The 21496-nt window shown below is 41.8% G+C and overlaps 1 long non-coding RNA gene across 2 annotated transcripts in view; it reads left to right on the forward strand.

The window, feature by feature from the left end:
• The window catches only part of LOC140730690 (uncharacterized), a 40896-nt gene that overhangs the window by 10358 nt on the left and 9042 nt on the right, over window positions 1-21496 (forward strand). For both annotated transcript variants that reach the window (XR_012099658.1, XR_012099659.1), the window contains exon 2: window positions 13884-13998. This is a non-coding gene — a long non-coding RNA (uncharacterized lncRNA). The remainder of the gene's footprint in view (window positions 1-13883; window positions 13999-21496) is intronic.

The raw sequence follows: 21496 nt of genomic DNA on the forward strand, positions 1-21496 counted from the left end.
GCAGCATCTATGGGCATTTTGAGCCAAGACCTCTGTGTTGATGCTTCACTCACATCTAGGTGCTTATAAGTCCTTACTACATCCACATCCTCTCCATCAAGGACTCAGTTCATGTAAATGTGGCAAGAATAACACATGGGATTAATATTTCAGATTCACGTTCAGATTTAGATAGATAGATACTTTATTGTTCCCAAAGGGAATTACAGTGTCACAGTAGCATTACAAGGGCACAGATATACAAATATTAGCAGAGAAGTAAGAAGAATAAACAATAAGTTACCTAAAAATAAGATGTACAAGATTTCCAAGTCAAAGATGACAAGATTTACAAGTCAAAGATGACAAGATTTACAAGTTCACACTGAAAAGATGGTAGTGCAAGAACTACTGTAATATTATACTGTAATGGTGCACACCCACACTGTAGTATTGGTAGTATTGCACAGGGTATCCCTGATAGCAGGGTGTGGCAAACAGAGCTTAAACAGAGCTCTGGTACACAGAGGTTAGTGACAGTCTAACAGGAGGAGGAGGATATCACTTCCCCGGCTATAGGTTGACTCATTATACAGCCTATTAGCCAAGGGTAAGAATGTCTTCATATAATGCTCCTTGGAACAGAGCAGCTGCCTTAGTCTATTACTAAAATTGCTCCTCTGTTCAACCAAGGTGGCATGAGAAACATTGTCCAGAATATCCAGCATTTTCCGTTGGGTCCTTTGTTCCACCACAGACTCCAGTGTGTCCAGTTTGACTTCTATAACAGAACCAGCCTTTCTAATCAGTTTACTGAGCCTGTTGACATCTCCCATGTTGATGCCATTGCCCCAACACACCACCACATAGATAACAGATAGATAGAAGATGTGAAGGAGAGCCCTGCACACTCCAAAGGACCTCAGTCTCCTCAGGAAGTAGAGGTGACTCTGGCCCTTCTTGTACACAGACTCTGTGTTGGTGCTTCACTCAAGTCTGTCATCCAGGGTCCCATCAAGGTACTTGTAGGTCCTCACCACATCCACATCCTCTCCGTCAATAGTAACAGGGAGCAGTGCAGTCTTGGTCTTCCTAAAGTCCGTCATCATCTCTTTTGTCTCACTGATGTTGAGCTGCAGATGATCCAGCTTGCACCATTTGACAAAGTCCTCCACCAGGGCCCTGTATTCATCCTCAGAGAATTTCTGCAGATGACACAACTCAGTGTTGTATCTATTAACCTGAGTTACAGGGATAAGTTGAGTAGGTTAGGACTTTATTTGCTGGAGCACAGAGAGAGGTGTATCAAAATGAAGTGCGATGCAGACAGGGTAAATGACACAAGGTTAACCCCTCAGAGTGGGTGACACTAGTACTTGAGGTCATAGGTTTAAGGTGAAAGGTGAAGGGTGAAGTATTGAAGGAGAGCTGAAGGGGGATCATCTTCACTCAGAGGATGGTGGAAGTGTGGGACGAGCGGAAGTGGTGGATGTGGATTCGAATTGTAGAACTTAAGGGAAGTTTGGATTGGTAGATGGATGGGAGGGGTATGGAGGGTTATGGCCCGGGTGAGGGAAATGAGACTAAATGGAAAAACAGACTGTAAAGGACTGGATGGGCTTTTTAAAACCTTACAGAAAGCAACCAAAAGAATCATTAGGAGGGAAAAGATGAAATAATGAAAGCAAGTTAGCAAACAATATCAAGGTGGATAGAAAAAGCTTTTTCAGGTATACGAAGAATAAAAGAGAGCTGAGAGTGGATATAGAACCACTTGAAAGTGAGTAAAGAGAAATAATAACGGGGAATAAGGAGATGGCAGATGAACTAAATGAGTATTTTCCATTAGTCTTCACTGTGGAAGAGATTGGCAGTGTGCCAGGTGTTGAAAGGTGTGAGGGAAGAGGATTAGTGCAGTTACTATTACAAGGGAGAAGTTGAAAAGCCTAAAGGTATGTAAGTCACCTGGACCAGATGAACTGCATCCTACGGTCTAAAAGAGGTAGTGGTAGGGATTGTGGAGGCATTAGTAATGATCTTTCAAGAATCATTGGACTCTTCTGGAGTACTGGAAAATTGCAAATGTCACTCCACTCTTTAGGAAAGGAGGGAGGCAGCATAAATGAAATTATAGACCAGTTAGCTTGACCTCAGTGGTTGGGACGACGTTGGAGTCAATTGTTAAGGATGAGGTGATGGAGTACTTGGTGGCACAGGACCAGATAGTACAAAGTCAGCATGGTTTCCTTAAGGGAAAATCTTGCTTGACAAACCTGTTGGAATTCTTTGAGGAGATTATAAGTAGGATAGATAAAGGGGATGCAGTGGCATGCTTTCTTCATAATATATAAAATGTTGCCACAGGATAGATCTTCAGAGATGTTGACACCCAGGAACTTGAAACTGCTCACCTTTTCCAATGCTGACCTTTCTAGAACTGGTGTGTGTTCCCTCGACTACCCATTCTCGAAGTACGCGATTGTTCTTACTGACGTTGAGTGCAAGGTTGTTGTTGCAAGACCACTTCACCATCCGACGTGTGTCACTCTTGTACTCTGCCTCATTGCCACCTGGGATTCTGCCAACAGCAGTTGTATCATCAGTGAATCAATAGAGAGTGTTTACGCTGTGCCAAGCCACACCATCATGGGTATAGGGAGCGGGAGCACAGCAATGGCTAAGCATGCATCCTTGAACTGGAAAAGGCGAGCAAGACTTGCTGAGTAGGCAAAGAATTTGCATGTACAGGTCCTCCCTGAGTTGCAAGTGCCTGATTTATATACTTAGAGATACAGCATGGTAACAGGCCCAGTCAGGCCGAAGCAACTGGAGGAAACCCACACATTCGTAGGGAGAATATGCAAAACCTTACAGGCGGCGGTGGGAATTGAACCTGGGTCGCTGACTCTGTAAAGCATTCTGCTATCTGTTACGTTGCCGTGCTGGCCTCACTTTGCAGTCACCTGGGGGGTGCAGATCGCCATCATAAATGAATAAACGTCCTCCTACTGAATTAAATCCAACACGCAGAACGACACAGGAGAACTTGTTGATCTTCATGTTCCATGCAAATGCTCTGCTAACGGCTGAATTATTGGTGCCAAAGACCATGGTTTCATTCAAATCAACCTTGCTGAGGTTGGTAAACTAACCGGGAAATTCAATGGAGAGCACAAAACCTATACCATCCATGGTCATAGGTTAAAGGTGAATAGTGCAATATTTAAGGGGAACATGAGGGGGATCTTCACTCCCAGGGTGGTGTGAGTGTGGAAGAAGCTGCCAGTGGAAATGGTGGGTGTGGGTTCAATTTCAAACTTTAAGAGAAGTTTTGGATATGGACAGGAGAGGTATAGTCAGTTCGATGAGACTCAGCAGAATAACAGTTCTTTGGGCTGAAGGGTCTGTTTCTGTGCTGTAGTGCTCTCTGCCTCTATGGGAGACCATGTCTTATGGGGATAGGTTGAGTGAGCCCCAGGGAAAACAAGGGAAGACGAGAGGTGACTGGACAGAGTGTATAAGATGATGAGACATAGACCGAGTGGATGGCCAGCACTTTTTTTTCCTGGGGTGGCAATGGATAATATATCAAGGAATAATTTTATGGTGACTGCAGGAAAGAATAGGAGAGTGACCAGAGGTGGGTATTTCACACAGAGCGGTGGATGTGTGGAATGCACTGCCAGAGGTGGTGATAGAGGCAGAGACTCATAGCACATGGATGAAAGAAAAATGGGGGTCTATGTGGGAAGAGCAGGTTAGATTGATCTTGGAGTAGGTTAAGGGGTCAGCAGGACATTATAGTCTGAAGGCCTGTACTGTGCTGTTGTGTTCTGTGTTTAAAGATGAAAGATTAGCTTTATTTGTCACGTGTACATCGAAACTTACAGTGAAATGCCTCATTTGCGTCAATGAGCAATAGTCTGAGGATGTGCTGGAAGAAGCTGTCAAGTGTTGCTGCGCATCTGATGTAGCATGTCCACAACGTACTAACCCCAACCCATCCGGCTTTGGAATGTGGGAGGAAACTGGAGCAACTGGAGGAAACCTACAGAATCACGGGGAGAATGTACAAACTCCTTACAGACAGCGGAACATTGTCAAGTTTAGGCTTCCCTGACACCTGAACTGAGAGAGTTTTCTTGATATGAACTTAGCACCCCACCACCTCCCATCTACTGAGCTGGTAATGTTCTATGTTCTACAAGGCAGTCCAAAGATACTTGGACAAAAGGCTCCAGTGACATTGATGAAAATAAATATAGAGAGACTTCAAAAATACCTCCTTCAAGAGTACAATCAGCTGGTAGGTCTTCAAACACAATTAGCAAGAGATCTCAAAAAGGTAAGCAAAATAATTCATGCAGTTTCAGTTTATTCAATGAGGTGTAATGTTACATTTTGGCAAATGCTGATAAATTAATTTTCTCTACCCTGTGTATCTTTTAAACAACTTTGTTAACCATGGTTCAGTTGTTAACACTCTTATCTAATTTGGGAGATGGTGGTTTTAAGTTGCACCTTGGAGCCTTGAACCCATTACCTACTGTAACTAGACATGCAGCCCTATTAGATTTCCATCTTCCAGTTAAGATGTTAAAGCACCTAATCTGCTGTCAAAGGCAGATTTCAAAGGTCCTGTAGCAATATTTTGATGAAGAATAAGACTGTTGTCTCTGATGTCTTGGACAGTTTATAACATGCTACTAATATCATGGCAACAAATGATGAGAGGCATTGATCATGTGGATAGTCAGAGGCTTTTCCCCAGCGCTGAAATGGCTAATGCGAGAGGACACAGTTTTAAGGTGCTTGGAAGTAAGTACAGAGGGGATGTCAGAGGTAAGTTTTTATGCAGAGAGTGGTGAGTACATGGAATGGGCTGCTGGCAACAGTGATGGAGACGGTTACGATAAGGTCTTTTAAGAGACTCCTGGATAGGTATATGGAGCTTAGAAAAATAGAGGGCTATGGGTAACCTGAGGTAATTTCTAAAGTAAGTACATGTTCAGCACAGCATTGTGGGCTGAAGGGCTTGTATTGTGCTGTAGGTTTTCCATGTTCTAAATCTTTCAAGTGCTAACAAGCCTGCCAGTGAAACCTTATCCTTTGTAATCTCAAACAATGGCTGAATCATTAACTAGTTTCAAACTTCCCTCAAGGGAAGTTGGGAGGATCTCTATATATAATATGAAAATGCTTCTAAAATTGGGTAATGTTTGTGGAGAGAATTAAAAACAGAGCTATTGTTTTGGGTCAATGACTGCCCAGCTATTTAGCTAGAAGTAAGAAGGGATGAACTCCACCATGAACCGTGCCAAGCTCAACTGTGAAAGGAGGAGGGTGGGGCATGCAGCCTGCAACTCCACCCCATAAAAACCCAGAGCTACAGAAACGATAACAGAAGCTCCAAAGACCACACCCCTGGCAGAGGAAGGATCTTCGCCTCGGTGACATATGAAGTCATGTGGGGAAAGTGGAAACCACAGGGCCAGTCAACCTTTGGCCCAGGACAGAAAACTCTGGTTAGTTGCTGCCAGCAACTTATTCCCCAGTAAGGGTGAATGGAATGAGAAGGACAATGTTAATTGCCCAGTAAGGGTGAATGGAACGAGAAGGACAATCTTAATTGCCCAGTAGGGGTTAATAGAACAAGAAGGACAATGTTATACTTTGTAACTCTAAAACACAAAACTAATTGGAAGAAAAACACAGGGACACCGGGACAAATGTGGATTCTTTCTCATTTTTAATGTGGCCAGACTTATGACGCGGTGGCATAATGACCTTCGTTCACTTTTACATATAAACTGTAATGAATTACGTAAACAACAATGAATGCTTAATCAAACAATATATTGACAATATTACTCAAATATGAAATACAAAAAAGAGAAGAGGTAATTTTAGTGTAAGTTGCCGTTGTTGATGTCTACAGTGACCTGTTTATGATGTTGAAAGTTCTCTGGAAAAGAGGTCACACAGTACACCGAGTTAAGTGTTACACTGTTTGAATTCTCATTTTTCAGACAAGATATTAAACTTATTTTAAACTTTATTGTTATGTTTTGTAATTCCAGAAACTAAGTGAAAGAAAAACACAGGTGCCAGGATATATGACTACTTAGTTTTCTTTTACTATTTTCTAGTGAGGCATAATGACATAAGACTTTCATGTACCTTTTACATATAACCAATAATGTATTATGTAAACACAAAGAATCCTTATCAAACAGTACAGTGGTTATAAAAGGAATTCACCCCCCACCCCTGGAAAATTTCATGTTTTATTGTTTTACAGAATTGAATCATAGTGGATTTAATTTGGCTTTGTTTGATACTGATCAGCAGAAAAAGACTTCCGTGTCAAAGTGAAAACAGATTTCTACAAAGTGATCTAAATTAATTACAAATATGAAACACAAAATAATTGTTTGCATAAGTATTCACCCCCTTTAATATGACATGCTAGATCATCACTGGTGCAGCCAATTGTTTTTAGAAGTTAAATAATTAGTTAAATGGAGATCACCTGTGTGCCGTCAAGGTGTTTCAATTGATTGTAGTAAAAATACACCTGCATCTGGAAGGTACAACTGCTGGTGAGTCAGTATCCTGGCAAAAACTACACCATGAAGACAAATGGATACTCCATGCAACTCTGCGAAAAGGTTATTGAAAAGCACAAATCAGGAGATGGGTACAACAAGATTTCCAAATCACTGAATATCCCTTGGAATACAGTTAAGTCAACATCAAGAAATGGAAATATGGCATAGCTGTATATCTACCTAGAGCAGGCGGTCCTCAAAAACTGAGTGACCGTGCCAGAAGGGGACTAATGAGGGAGGCCACCAAGAGACCTAAGACAACTCTGAAGGAGTTACAAGCTTCAGTGGCTGAGATGGCGAGACTGCGCATACAACAACTGCTACCAGGGTGCTTCACCAGTTGCAGCTTTATGGGAGAGTGGCAAAGAGAAATCCACTGTTGGGGGAAATAAAACTCACATGAAATCTCAGCTAGAATTTGCCAGAAGGCATGTGGGAGACTGAAGTCAGCTGGAAGAAGGTTCAATGATCTGATGAAACCAAAATTGTGCTTTTTGTCCATCAGACTGAACACTATGTTTGGGGTAAGCCAAACACTGTGCCTCATCAAAAATACACCATCCCTACTGTGAAGCACAGTGGTGGCTGTATCACGCTGTGGGGATGCTTCACTGCAGCAGGCCCTGCAAGGCTTGTGAAGGTAGAAGGTAAAATAATGCAGCAAAACACAGGGAAATCCTGGAGCAAAACTTGATGCAGTGTGCAAGAGAGCTGCAACTTGGGAGAAGGTATGTTTCTAGCAAGATAATGACCTCAAGCATAAAGCCAAAGCTATACAGGAATGGCTTAAAAACAGCCAAGTTAATGTCCTCGAGTGGCCAAATCAATGTCCAGACCTCAATCCAATTGAGAATTTGTGACTAGACTTGAAAAGGGCTGTTCACCCATGAACCCCATGCAGTCTGACAGCTTGAGAAGTTTTGTAAAGAAGAATGGGGAAATTGCAGTGTCCAGAACTGATTGAGACCTATCCACAGAGACTCGTGCTGTAATTGCTGCCAAAGGCTCACCTACTAACTACTGATTTGTAGGGGTGAATATTTAAGCAATCAATTATTTTGTGTTTTATATTTGTAATTAATTTAGAACACTTTGTAGAGATCAGTTTTCACTTTGACACAACAATCTTTTTTTTTGTTCAGTCTCAAAAAAGGCCATATTAAACCCACCGATTCTGTGTTGTAAAACAATAAAACATGAAAACTTCCAAGGAGATTAATACTTTTTATAGACACTGTATATTTACAATATGTTTGAAAAATTAAATACACTACTCTCCCCCCCCCGCTTAGCTGTAAACTCCAACACAATATAGAGTGCATTTCAACTATATACACATATTATATGATGCAACTACTATATTGACATTCACAGCATAGTAAGTTATAAATTGTCCCATTTAGGCCTAACAATTTAATTGCTGTGGAGGATTTTTCATTCTTGTGGGATAACGTGTTGCCTGAAGGGGAGAGGGAGGGATCAAATTGCCTGGCAGGTGATATGTGCTTGTGACACAACTTCAGGTTCTGGGTCCTCCTCCATGGTGGTTGTAGGAGTTGACTCTGGGACTGCATGAAGTGGTTCTGGACACCATCCTTGTCAAACAATTGACTCTCCTCTCCTCAACTAATTGATGGGTCATCTCCGGATGACATAAGGCATAATCTTCGCTGTACAGGAGAATAAACCATTTCTGTCCTTAATCTATCCAAGTACCCACTTTTGAAAATCTCTGTAGTCCCTCGTCAGACTAACTATCTTGGAAAGAAACTTCAAACCTCCTTGTTTGAAGAGCCCCCAGTTTGTCTCAGCTGTTCGTTCTGCATACTCCTTCTGAGACTGGGTTTGAGGAATTCCAAGCACGAGCACGGAACATCATGGCTGGTGAGTTGTTGGTTGTAGAGTGTGCTGCATTGCGATATGCAAGGCTGACATTGGCGAGCTACAGATTCAGTGTAGTGTGTTCTTTAGACTCTAGACAAACCTTTCCACCAGGGCATTTGTAGCTGGGTGGTATGGTGCAGATGTAACATGTCATATTCCATTCATTTTCAGGAATGACCAAAACGGTTCTGCAACAAACTGTGGTCCATTGTCACTGTCACCAGTCCTTGCGAAGAGACATCTCAATACATCAGCAGTGCGCGAGGCTGTAGGGGAGGCTATTGGAAACCTTCTGGACACCTTGTAGCTGTATCCACTACTACGCAGAAATTTGTGCCTGTGAATGGTCCAGCAAAATACACATGAATCCAGGCCATTCCCAGGGATGGAGAGGCGCTGCTGTTGGCATCTTCCAGATATATTGGCATCCCAAACAGTGTATGGCGAGCTGCTTGATCTGCTGGTCTATCCCAGGCCACCAAACAAAGCTTCGAACCAACACTTTCATTTTCACCATGAGTAGATAACAGGCATGTAGCTCCTGCAACAATTGGACTCCTATGACAACTCTCAATCCCCACATAAGGCAACCCCCAACAAGGGCAAGTTCCTCTCAGTGCTGGTAAATATGGGGGAACGGGAACTTCTGTGTATTCCAGCTGTTTTGGGGTGCCATGTAGACCTGAAGCAGTGTGGGGTCTTTCTGGTTTCCCCGTGGATCATCTCTGCTTAATAGGGAGACTTCTGATTTGCAATGGTGAGGATATGTGCAGAGGAGTAATTCTCTTCTGTAAAGATTTCAGGTGTTTCCTTTTTGCATTGTGTCGTGGACCCATAATCTTCTCATCTTTTTAACACTGCCTTGGAGATTTTGGAGATGTTCCTCGTCATCCTCACTGGGAACAAAGATTTCATGCAGGTAACCAGTGCTGTGCAGTTTTGCAGCACCTGCTCCATAGTTTTCTGCCAGAGTGCAAGTGCAGATGCGACTTCAGAAATAAACCTATTACAGTGATAAAGCTTTTCGTACTTGTTCATGCTGAGAAACACTTTGGACTCGTCGTCCATCTCCATCTGTAGGTAGGCCTCAGGTAAATCCACTTTGCTGAAATGGGGTATTGATCTACTTTCAGTACTAGGTTGATGGTGCCCTTAAAATCACCTCAGATGCTGATAGACCCATTCTTCTCGGCTACTGGGACCACTGGAGTTGCCCATGAGCTCCACTCTACCTTGGAAAGAACTGCTTCAGCCTCCATGTGATCTAGCTCACTGGCTACTTTATCATGTGTGGTGTAAGGAACCGGATGGGCTTTGTAAAACTTGGGTGTGGCATTTTCATTTAACATTATTTTATCCTTGATATGTTTGAGCTTTCCAGTGCCATCCTTGAACACTGCCGAGGCATCATCCAGTACTTTCCTTAATTTGCTTTCTGTTGACTCCATTGCAGGGATGTGGCATGTAAATGGTGGATGGATTTCCAACCAAGTTGTGTTGTTTTAGCCAATCATGGCCCCACGATGCTGGCTCTCCTGTTTTTACCTCGTGCAGGTCAAATGTGGCTTGTTGGTTGTTGTATTTCATTGTAGCAAGTGCCAATCCCACAGGAGTTATCTCTTCCCCAGTACAAGCTCTTACTTGGATGTCTGCAAGCTTCAGTTCAGTATCTTTCAAATGCAGTTGGAAGTCATTTTTGTGGAATGACTGAAACAGCCAAATCAGTGTGCAATTCCATTTTATTTAATTTGCTGTTCACTTCTGGTGTAAGCCATATTGCTTGTCTCTTGTTAGGTTTCACATTGTAAATCCAAGGCTACCTAGTCCTGTGTCACTCTCATCATTATCCGATTTTTCATCAAAGGCGTGAAACAGGAACGTGACTTTTTATCTTTTTCTCTTCCCTCTATAGTCCATTTATTTTTGTCTGCCAAGTGTGTGTCCCACTTTGTTGTATCTTCTGCAAGTTTCACTTTAAAACCTGCATTGTTCTGTGCACATGAGCCCCAACCACAATGGTAACACGGTTTGTTCAGCCGGACAGATTTCTATTGAGACATTGCAGTTTTGTTTATTCTCATCTTCATTCCTGATTGCAATTCAATTGTATCTCTGTCTGCTGTTTCTATTGATATAGCTATTTCAACTACTCTTTTAAATGTGAAGTGTGCTGCAGTTAGAAGCTGTTTTTGAATGCTTTCTTCTAAGATTCTACAAACTAAACAATCTCTCAGTGCATCACTAAACCCATCATTGAACTTTCAGTGCTTGGGCAACAACTTCAATTCAGCCTTGAAATCGACTCCCCTTCCTTTTGATTCTACTTAGGAAACCTAATGCCTTCTGAAGTCAACAATGGTTTCTGTTCTAAATATTCTTGCATTAATTTCACATTATCAGCAAAGCTCATTTTGGCTGTCTTGGCTGAAACAGTTAAACTTCTAAGCAAACTGTATACTTTTCCATCCATTGCACGTCACAACACTGACACTTGTTTTCAATAGTTTATTGCATTTGCTTTAAAATGGCACTCACTTTGTTCAGTATTCATAATCTAGTTATCTGTTGTGTAGTCAAACACAACTATCTTTCTGATGTAGCCAGCCACTTCTGCTTTTTAAAAAAATTATTATCACCTGGTACTTACTGTTTATACATTTGTGGCCATACTTGTTGCTTGTTAATTTCGTCTGAACATAGAACATAGAAATTTACAGCACATTACAGGCCCTTTGGCCCACAATGTTGTGCTGACCATGTAACCTACTCTAAAGACTGCCTAGAATTTTCCAACTGTGTAGCCCTCTATTTTTCCAAACATGTACCTATCTAAGAAGCTCTTAAAAGACCCTGTTGTATCCACTTCCACACCGCTGCTGGCAGACCATTCCACACACCCACCACTCTCTGTGTGGAAAAACTTACCCTGACATCCCCTCGGTATCTATTTCCAAGCACCTTAAAACTATGCTCACTCATGTTAGCCATTTCAGCCCTGGGGAAAAGCCTCTGACTATCCACACAATCAATGCCTCTCATTATCTTATACACCTCTATCAGGTCACCTCTCATCCTCCGTCGCTCCAAGGAGAAAAGACCAAGTACACTCAACCTATTCTCATAAGGTACGCCCTCCAATCCAGGCAACATCCTTGTAAATCTCCTCTGCACTCTCTCTATAGTATCCACATCCTTCCCGTAGGGAGGTGATCAGAGCTGAACACAGTACTCCAAATGGGGTCTGAACAAGCTTGTATAGCTGTAACCTTACCTCACGGCTCTTGAACTCAATCCCACAGTTGATGAAAGCCAACACATCATACGCCTTCTTAACACTGTCAACCTGCACAGTAGCTTTGAGTGTTCTATCAAAACAGACCCCAAGATCTCAGATTCTCTACACTGCCAAGAGTCTTACCATTAATATTATATTCTGTCTTCTAATTTGACCTACCAAAATGAAACACTTCACCCTTACCTGGGTTGAAGTCTATCTGCCATTTCTCAGCCCAGTTCTGCATCCTATCAATGTCCCGCTGTAACCTCTGACATCCCTTCAGACTATCCACAACACCCCCAACCTTTGTGCCATCAGTAAACTTACTAACCCACTCTTCTACTTCTTCATCCAGGTCATTTATAACAATCAAAAAGAGTAGGGGGGGGGGTGGTCCCAGAACAGATCCCTACTGAACACCACTGGTAACCGACCTCCATGCAGAATATGAACCATGCACACCCACTCTTTGCCTTCTGTGGGCAAGCCAGTGCTGGATCCACAAAGCAAGATCTCCTTGGATCCCATGCCTCTCTACTTTCTGAAGGAGTCTTGCATGGGGAACCATATCAAATGTCTTACTAAAAAAGGCAGTTAGTTTTCTGCCTTTTTTAAAAAAAAACACCTTGAATATCTTGCTTTTCTTCCAAAGAAAACAACACTGTCCTTCAACAGATAGGTAGTCATATTGGGTTTGTTTTAAAACTTCTTCCTCACCACTGTTATGTTTTGCAACTCCAGAAATGAATTGAAAGATAAACACAGGAGCTGATTACTTGACTACTTAGTTTTTTTCCTGATTTTTCTTTTAAGTGAGGTGCTAACATGTGATACGTGTTGTCATGACGTATGCCATTGACATCTCTTACATATAACCCATAATGATTATGCAAATAAACAAAGAATACTTTGATAAGAAACTTTAGTTTGAACTAAAGTACACATGTCCCTACATGCAACCCTGAGATTCATTTTCCTGCGGGCGTACTTAACAAATCTATAGAATAGTAACTACAACAAGATTACTGAAAGAGCAACCAGAGTGCAGAAGACAACAAACTGTGCAAATTCAAGTATAAATAAAAAGCAATAAATAACAAGATAAAGAGTCCTTAAAGTGAGATCATTGGTTGTGGGAACATCTCAATGGATAGGTAAGTGAGTTCAAGATCCTGATGGTTGAGGGGTAGTATCAAACAATATATTTTCATTACTACTCAAACATTATGGAAATATAAATACCCTACGATTGTGGACATTGGTAAACATGGAGGCATGCTATGTTGGTATCGGAATGTGTGCCAAAACTTGCGGTCTGTTCTGGGTGTTTTAGTTGTTAACACAAACTAATGTTTCGATGTACATATGATAAATAAATCTGAATCTGCATTTACCTTGGGTGGACATAAATGGCAAAATAGCATTATTCTGAAAAGCAGAAATTCTTCCACCAGCATCTCAGATAATTATATCTGAACCATTTGTATACATTATACATATACGATGATCAGCTATGTATCAACACTAACATCCCCTCCAATCTAATCACTAAGCTCCAAGACTTAGGCCTCGATACCTCCTTGAGCAACTAGATCCTTGATTTTCTTACTTGAAGAATATCCAAGCCATGCTCTCTTTTCACTCTGCTATTAGGAAGGAGGTACAGGGGCCATAGATCCTATACCACCAGATTAAGGAACTGTTAATACGCTCAACTATCAGGCTTCTGAACCAGCATGGAGAACTTATTCCACAACCTACAGACTCCCTTTCAAGATCTTGACAACTCATGTTCTCAATATTAGTTATTTTTTAAATTATTATTATTTGTTTTTTTATATTTGTAGTTTTTTTGCACCTTGGCTGTTAGTCTTTGTGTGCAGTTTTTCACTGATTCTGATGTATTTTCTGTTCTACTGTGAATGTCTGCAAGAAAATGAATCTCAGTACAGTAGTATATAGGGACATTTATGTACTTTAATAATAAATTTACTTTGAACTTTGAAATTTCCTGCTGTACTCTAAATGATGTTTTGAGTTTTTGAAACATGCTGTATTATTTGTTTCATTTTAACACAATACGTAAAAACATGAGCATCTCAGTAAGTGTGCAAAATTTTTTAAAATCTTAGCTGAAGAGGTACTTTGGAGGAATCGTGTTCTGGATTTTCTGCCTAAGAATCATCTTACGCAAACAGTCTCTGGCTGAAGAAAGAAGACTTCAGTTACAGGAGTACCTTCAGAAAGGTAGGTCCATTCGGTTAAATTCATTCATAAAAAAGCATTTTTATAATGTGTTGTTTACATTGTAAATACATGCTGGTATTTAAGTATTGGTGTACATTTTATTCTCTATCCGTACTTTAACTTCAATATTATTTTATATAATTGTTTTCTCTAATAGTTGTTGAACGTTGATGTTTATTTTTTTTGTTGCATGTCGTGCCCTGAACTAATACATCACAGCAAGTTCCCAATACATGTAAATGTATATGGAGAATAAAGTCGATCCTTGTTCCTTCAGGAGACATCCTGCTGAGATATCATCCACTTGGCAGCAGGACTCACTGATGGTAACTTTTCCCAAAGATCCCTTCCTTTTCCTCGGTTGGACGAATTCTTGCTGTTGCTGAAATAGCAATACTGTGGAGCCATCGTGACTTCCTCTATCGCATGTTTGCAGTTTTGTTTCATGTTATGTCAGTGTGCTAACCAATCTTTCAGCACCAGGACAGTTCCCATACACAAGGCTGCACCTGCTTTGCTCTGCAACTTGCATAGTTTCTTTCCGTGGTGTTAAGTAATGTTACAGAACCAGATAGTACACACAATAACACAAGAGATTCTGCAGCTGCTGGAAATCCAGACTAACACACACAAAATGCTAGAGGAACTCAGCAGGTCAGACAGCATCTATGGAGAGGAATAAACAGTTGATCTCTTGGGCCGAGACCGTTTATCCGAGTCCTGCTGAGTTCCACCAGCAGTTTGTGTGTTTAGTAAATGTACATTTTTTCATTTACACTTTACAAATAGATGAACTATGCCATTGTAATTCCTACTTCGCTCCTGCATTCAGTGGCCACTTTATTAGGTACAGGTGGTGTATGTTTGTGGTCTTCTGCTGCTGTAGCCCATCCACTTCAAGGTTCGATGTGTTATGCATTCAGAGGTGTTCTTCTGTACAGCACTGTTGTAAAGCATGGTAATCTGAGTTACTGTCACCTTCCTATCAGCTGGAATTAATCTGACCATTCTCCTCTGACCTCTCCTACTTACAAGGCATTTTTACCCACAGAAATGCTGCTCACTGGATGTTCCTTTTTGCCTTTTGCAACTGTCTCTTTAAACTCTTGTGCATGAAAATCCCAGGAAGCCAGCAGTTTCTAAGGTAATCAAACCAACCCATCTGGCACCAACAATCATTCCACTGTCAAAGTCACTTAGATTATATTTTTTTCCCCATTCTGGTGTTTGGTCTGGACAACAACTAAAACTCTTGACCATGTCTGCATGCTTTTATGCATTGAGTTGCTGCCACATGACTGGCTGATCAGATATTTGCATTAATGAGCAGGTGTACCTAATAAAGTGGCCACTGGGTGTACGTGTGTGAAAGCAGTACAGTGACTGACTACATACTGCAAGTTGATTGATCTTAAACACTTTGCAAAGCAAAGACTCAGACAAATTAGTTTGGTAATTAGCTTCCACTAGTGCAATTCTGATATGAAGCATTTTCAGAAATCTTCAGTTTTTTATGCTTTCTCAAATCCCTTTTTATTCTCCCATTCCATAAGACAGAGTGTAGGAGCAGAATTAGGCCATTCAGCCCATCGAGTCTGGTCTGCCGTTCCATCATGGCTGATTTATTTTCCCTCTCAACCCCATTCTACCTGTAACCTTTGATGCCCTAACTAATCAAGAACCTATCAATCTCCAGTTTAAGTATTTATTTACTTAGAAATACAGCATGGAACGGACACCTCCAGCCCTTTGAGCCACTCCTCCAGGCAGCCTTCGATTTACCACTAGCCTAATGATGGGACAATTTACAATTAACAATTAATCTGCTAACTGGTCCATCTTTGGGCTGTGGGAGGAAACCAGAGGACCCGGAGAAAACTCATGCATTCCACGGGGAGGAAGTACAGACTCCGTACAAATGATATTGGAATTGAACACCAAACTCCGACACTCCGAGCTGTAAATGCGAACAAATTCAACACAGTGGCACCCAAATATACCCCATATTCCGTAAGACACTGGAGCAGAATTGGGCAATTAGGCCCATTGAGTCTGCTCCACCATTCTATCATGTCAATGTACCCAATGATCTGACCTCCATGGCCTTCTGTGGCAATGAATTCCACAAATTTACTACCCTCTGGCTAAAGATATTGCTTCTCTGTTCTAAAGGGATGTCCTCCTGTTCTGAGACTGTACCTCTGGCCTTATGAGGAAATATTAAATTTGAGGTGTCCATGTGTGGTGGCTGCAATTACCAGCCGCACCATCAACTGAGCATATTAAAGTGTCTTGTAGCCGACCATCCTCCTGATGATCTGGCAAATGACTGAGCTGTTGCATTACACCAGCCTGACTAGATGGGGCTGGATAATTGGATTGTGCCATTCTGCTACAGCCAGAGGGCTGTTCTCTGGAGCTGCTTCATTTATGCCGTATCTTTTTAAGGAGAGGAATGTTTTCTCTCCCCTGCAATTTACTATGGACTGGCCAGCATCGAATATAAACCCACAGTCAGGAGGTGAGTGGTGTCTCTTGGTTTGAGGAGTATTTACTATGTTGTTGTAACCAAGGTCTGTTCTGGTTAGCTGATTCAAGTTTGGACTCTGGAACAGTTCTGTTAAGTTGATAAACATTTTGGGTAACTAAAACCCCTATTTTTTTCAGCTTTACCTGCTCTCCTAGTTTTATGCTCACCCTGGTCCGTCACACCATGCTTCTCTCTCATTGATATTTTTAAAAAATATCATTTATCAGGATGAGGGAGCTTCCCCAGACCACAATTTGCAGTGTATAGAAACATAGAAAATAAGTGCAGGAGTAGGCCATTCGGCCCTTTGAGCCTGCACCGCCATTCAGGATGATCATGGCTGATCATCCAACTCAGAACCCTGTACCTGCTTTCTCTCCATACCCCCGATCCCTTTAGCCACAAGGGCCATACCTAACTTCCTCTTAAATATAGCCAATGAACCGGCCTCAACTGTTTCCTGTGGCAGAGAATTCCACAGATTCACCACTCTCTCTGTGAAGAAGTTTTTCCTCATCTCGGTCCTAAAAGGCTTCCCCTTTATCCTTAAACTGTGACCCCTTGTTCTGGACTTCCCCAACATCAGAAACAATCTTCCTGCATCTAGCCTTTCCAATTCCTTTAGAATTTTATACATTTCAATAAGATCCCCCCTCAATCTTCTAAATTCCAGTGAGTATAAGCCTAGTTGATCCAGTCTTTCTTCATATGAAAGTCCTGCCATCCCAGGGATCAATCTGGTGAACCTTCTCTGTGCTCCCTCTATGGCAAGAATGTCTTTCCTCAGATTAGAGGAAAGACATTCTTGCCATAGAGGGAGTACAGAGTACAAACCCAGAGGTATTAATGTAGGAATAAAAACAAAAGATGTTGTATCAATTCGATGGATCAGGCGGAATTTGTGGAGAGAGAAACAGAGTAAAGACAATGACCTTGTAATGATAATATTTCAAAACTCCCTTTCCTTGTTTTTCTCTGATTTAGCAGCAAATGATTTGCAAACAAAGGAGGCATTGTACAAGTATTAAAAGCCAAAAGAAGCCACACCATCAGTGTTATATACAGCATACAATACAGAAAGAAAGACAAATGACTATCGAGACAGTAGGAAAGAAAGCAAAATTAAAAAATACTTATCATCCACTTAATGAGCTGATCTGCATAATAGACAATAGGTGCAGAAGTAGACCATTCAGCCCTTCGAGCCTGCACCGCCATTCTGAGATCATGGCTGATCATCTACTATCAATACCTGGTTCCTGCCTTGTCCCCATATCCCTTGATTCCCCTATCCATAAGATACCTATCTAGCTCCTTTTTGAAAGCATCCAGCGAATTGGCCTCCACTGCCTTCCGAGGCAGTGCATTCCAGACCCCCGCAACTCTCTGGGAGAAGAAGTTTTTCCTTAACTCTGTCCTAAATGACCTACCCCTTATTCTCAAACCATGCCCTCTGGTACTGGACTCTCCCAGCATCTGGAACATATTTCCTGCCTCTATCTTGTCCAATCCCTTAATAATCTTATATGTTTCAATCAGATCCCCTCTCAATCTCCTTAATTCCAGCGTGTATAATGCCAGACAGAACCACAGATCCGACATCTCATGCATCTCTCTCTTTTTCTCTCTCTGAAAGAGGCAGCTGAAGAGATTATAGAGGCATTAGTAGTGATCTTTCAAGAACCACAAGATTCTGGAATGGTTCTAGAGGAATGGAAAACTGCAAATGCCACTCCACTCTTTAAGAAGGGAGAGGTAGAAGAAAGGAATTATAGGCCAGTTCGCCTGATTTCACTGCTTGGGAAGATGTTGGAGTCCTTTATTAAGGATGAGGTTTCAGGGTACTTGGAGCCGCATGATAAAGTGGGCCAGGGTCACCATGGTTTTCTTCAGGGGAAATCTTGCCTGAGAAATCTGCTGGGAATTCTTTTGAGGAAATAACTGGCGGGATAGACAAAGGAGAGTCAGTGGATGTTGTTTACCTGGATTTTCAGAAGTTCTTTGACAAGGTGCCGCACATGAAGCTGCTTAACAAGATAAGAGCCCGTGGTATTACAGGAAAGATACTAACATGAATAGAAGATTTGGCTGACTGGCAGATGGCAAAGAATGGGAATAAAGGGGGCCTATTCTGGTTGGCTGCTGGTGATGAGTGGTGTTCTGCAGGGGTCAATATTGGGACCACTCCTTTTCACGTTATATGTCAATGATTTGGCTGATTGAATTGATGACTTTGTGGTCAAGTTTGCAGACGATACAAAGATAGGTGGAAGGTCAGATAGTGTTAAGGAAGCAGAGGGTCTTCAGAAGGACTTGGACTGATTGGGAGAATGGGCAAAGAAGTAGCAGAAGGAATATAGTGTAGGGAAGTGTACGGTCATGCATTTTTGTAGAAGGAGTAAAACCGTAGCCTAATTTCTAAATGGGGAGAAAATTCAAAACTCAGAGGTGCAAAGTGATTTGGGAGTCCTCATACAGGATTCCACAAAGGTTAACTTGCAGGATGAGTCAGTGGTAAGGAAGGCAAATGCAATGTTAGCATTTATTTTGAGAGGACTAGAACATAAGAGCAAGAATACAGTTCTGAGGTTTTATAAGGCATTGGTCAAGCTGCACTTAGAGAACTGTGAGCAGTTTTGGGCCCCTAATTTAAGAAAAGATGTGCTGGCATTGGAGAGGGTCCAGAGGAGGCTTACAAAAATGATTCCAGCAATGACATGGGTAACAAATGAGGAGCATTTGATGGCTCTGGGCCTGTACTAGCTGGAGTTTAGAAGAATGAAGTGGGGAGGGGATCTCATTGAAACCTATTGAATATTGAAAGGCTTAAGATGTTTCCTATAGTGGGAGATTCTAGGACCAGAGGGCACAGCCTTAAACAAAAGGAACTTCCATTAAGAACAGAGATGAGAAGGAATTTCTTTAGTCAGAGGGTGGTGAATCTATGGAATTCATTGCCATGGATGGCTGTGGAGGCTGAGTCATTGAGTACAAGGTCTTTGGGTATATGGGTCTAATAAAATGGCTATAGGTGGTGTAGAGACAAATTGTTATTCCAGAGATCTGATGGTTTTCAGGGTAGGTAGAAGTCATGGTGGAGGAAGTGTGTGGTCATGACAATACTGGTTTTTACATCATCACCTTGGTATGTCCAGTGGGATGTTAGCTGATTTCATGCCTGTGAGTTTCCAGACTCATCTCTCCCCATTCCCTATGGCTCAGAGACAAATTGTGGCTTCTGCCATAACCCTTGGTAGAAATGAGCAGAGCTTTGCTTCTGTACCTAACCTCTCATAAACTCTGGATATCCCAAAATACCCTGCAGCCAATGAAACACCATTAAAAAAAAATGCTAAAATGTGATAGGTTGTCCATCGTGTCTGACGATTACCCTTAGATTTGCGTAGTCTTTCTATGTGAATTGCATAAAGAAATCTGTGCAAAAGAGTTTTTAAAAGTGAAAAGCCATTGCGTGGGGGCAGTTCCACTGTCTCAACCTTGGATGCAAACTATGGTAGCTGCTTTGTATTTAGAAAGGTTTCAAAACCTTGACCAAAACAAAAATGATAGGTTGTATTTAGAACACAGCACAGTACAGGATGCTGGCGGTAAGTTGTCTCTTCATACGCTCAGCTGCCACTTCATTAGGTAGAGGAAGTACCTAAAACAGTTGTCACTAAGTGTACATTTGTGGTCTATCCACTTCAAGGTTTAATGTGTTGTGCTTTCAGAGATGCTCTTCTGCACACCACTGTTACGCGTGGTTATTCGAGTTACTGACACCTTCCTGTCAGCTTGAACTAGTCTGGCCATTCTCCTCTGACCTCTCTCATTAACAAGGTATTTTCTGCCCACAGATCTGTCACTCGCTGGATTTGTTTTTGTTTCTCACAACACTCTCTATAGAATTCTAGAGACCAATGTGCATGAAAATCGCAAAGGATCATCAGTTTCTGAGATACTCAAATCACCCCGTGTGGCACCAATAATCATTCCACAGACAAAGTCACCTAGATTACATTTCTTCCTCATTCTGGTGTTTGGTCTGAACGATAAATGAACCTCTTGACCATATTGGCTGATTAGGTTATTTGCATTAATGAGCAGCTGTACCTAATGAAGAGGCCACTGAGTGTATCTGTGGTAGGAAGAATGTGTGTTGCATAGCTTAATGGACTAGGAAAATGACCAAAGTACTGCCATGCATTCTCAGCGGCAAGCTCCCTTGTCTGTCTTGACAGAATTGCTGTCAGATAAAAGGCATGGAGCAGAGATCTTCAGCTGCTCCCTCCTACACATTAAAAAATAAAATCCCATTACATCAATTTGAAGAGGTATAAAGTTCTCTCTGATGTCCTGGCCAACATTTATTGCTTAATCAACATTACTAATTAGGATTATCTGGTTATTACTGAACTGTTATTCGTGGGGCCCTGCTGGGCAGACGTTGTTTATCATGTTTCCACTGTTACAATGTTTGAATATACACTCTGTGGCCACTTTATTAGGTACGCCTGTACTTATTAATGGAAAATCTAATCAGCCAATCATGTGGCAACAACTTAAGGCTGATCTATACTTGTGCGTCGCATTTACACCGTAGGTATCACGTACCCTACGCTGCAGGGTGACGTGCACCTCTCCAGAAAAGTTACTCACACGTTGCAGCGATGCAGACTGCAACACAACTGTGATTGGTCCGCTTGGTAGCATCGCATTTCCTCCTAAGCATTTCCGGTTGCTTCTTCTCCGCCATGCTTGTAGGCTGTGCGTACACCGATGTGAAATAGATTAACCAAATCGTCAAATCTACCTGCCGACATGTGAAAATGTTTGAAATGCATTTCCTCGTCCATGTTTCTCACAAAGAAACTCAACACAATGGCATAGAAACCCCTCCGCCAGCTAGCATTTTGCATGCTCGCTACGGCGTAGAGTGACGCAGAAGTGAAAATCAGGGTTACAGTG

The sequence above is a fragment of the Hemitrygon akajei genome, chromosome 1 (assembly GCF_048418815.1).
Source record: "Hemitrygon akajei chromosome 1, sHemAka1.3, whole genome shotgun sequence".
In the NCBI taxonomy this organism is placed as follows: Eukaryota; Metazoa; Chordata; class Chondrichthyes; order Myliobatiformes; family Dasyatidae; genus Hemitrygon; species Hemitrygon akajei.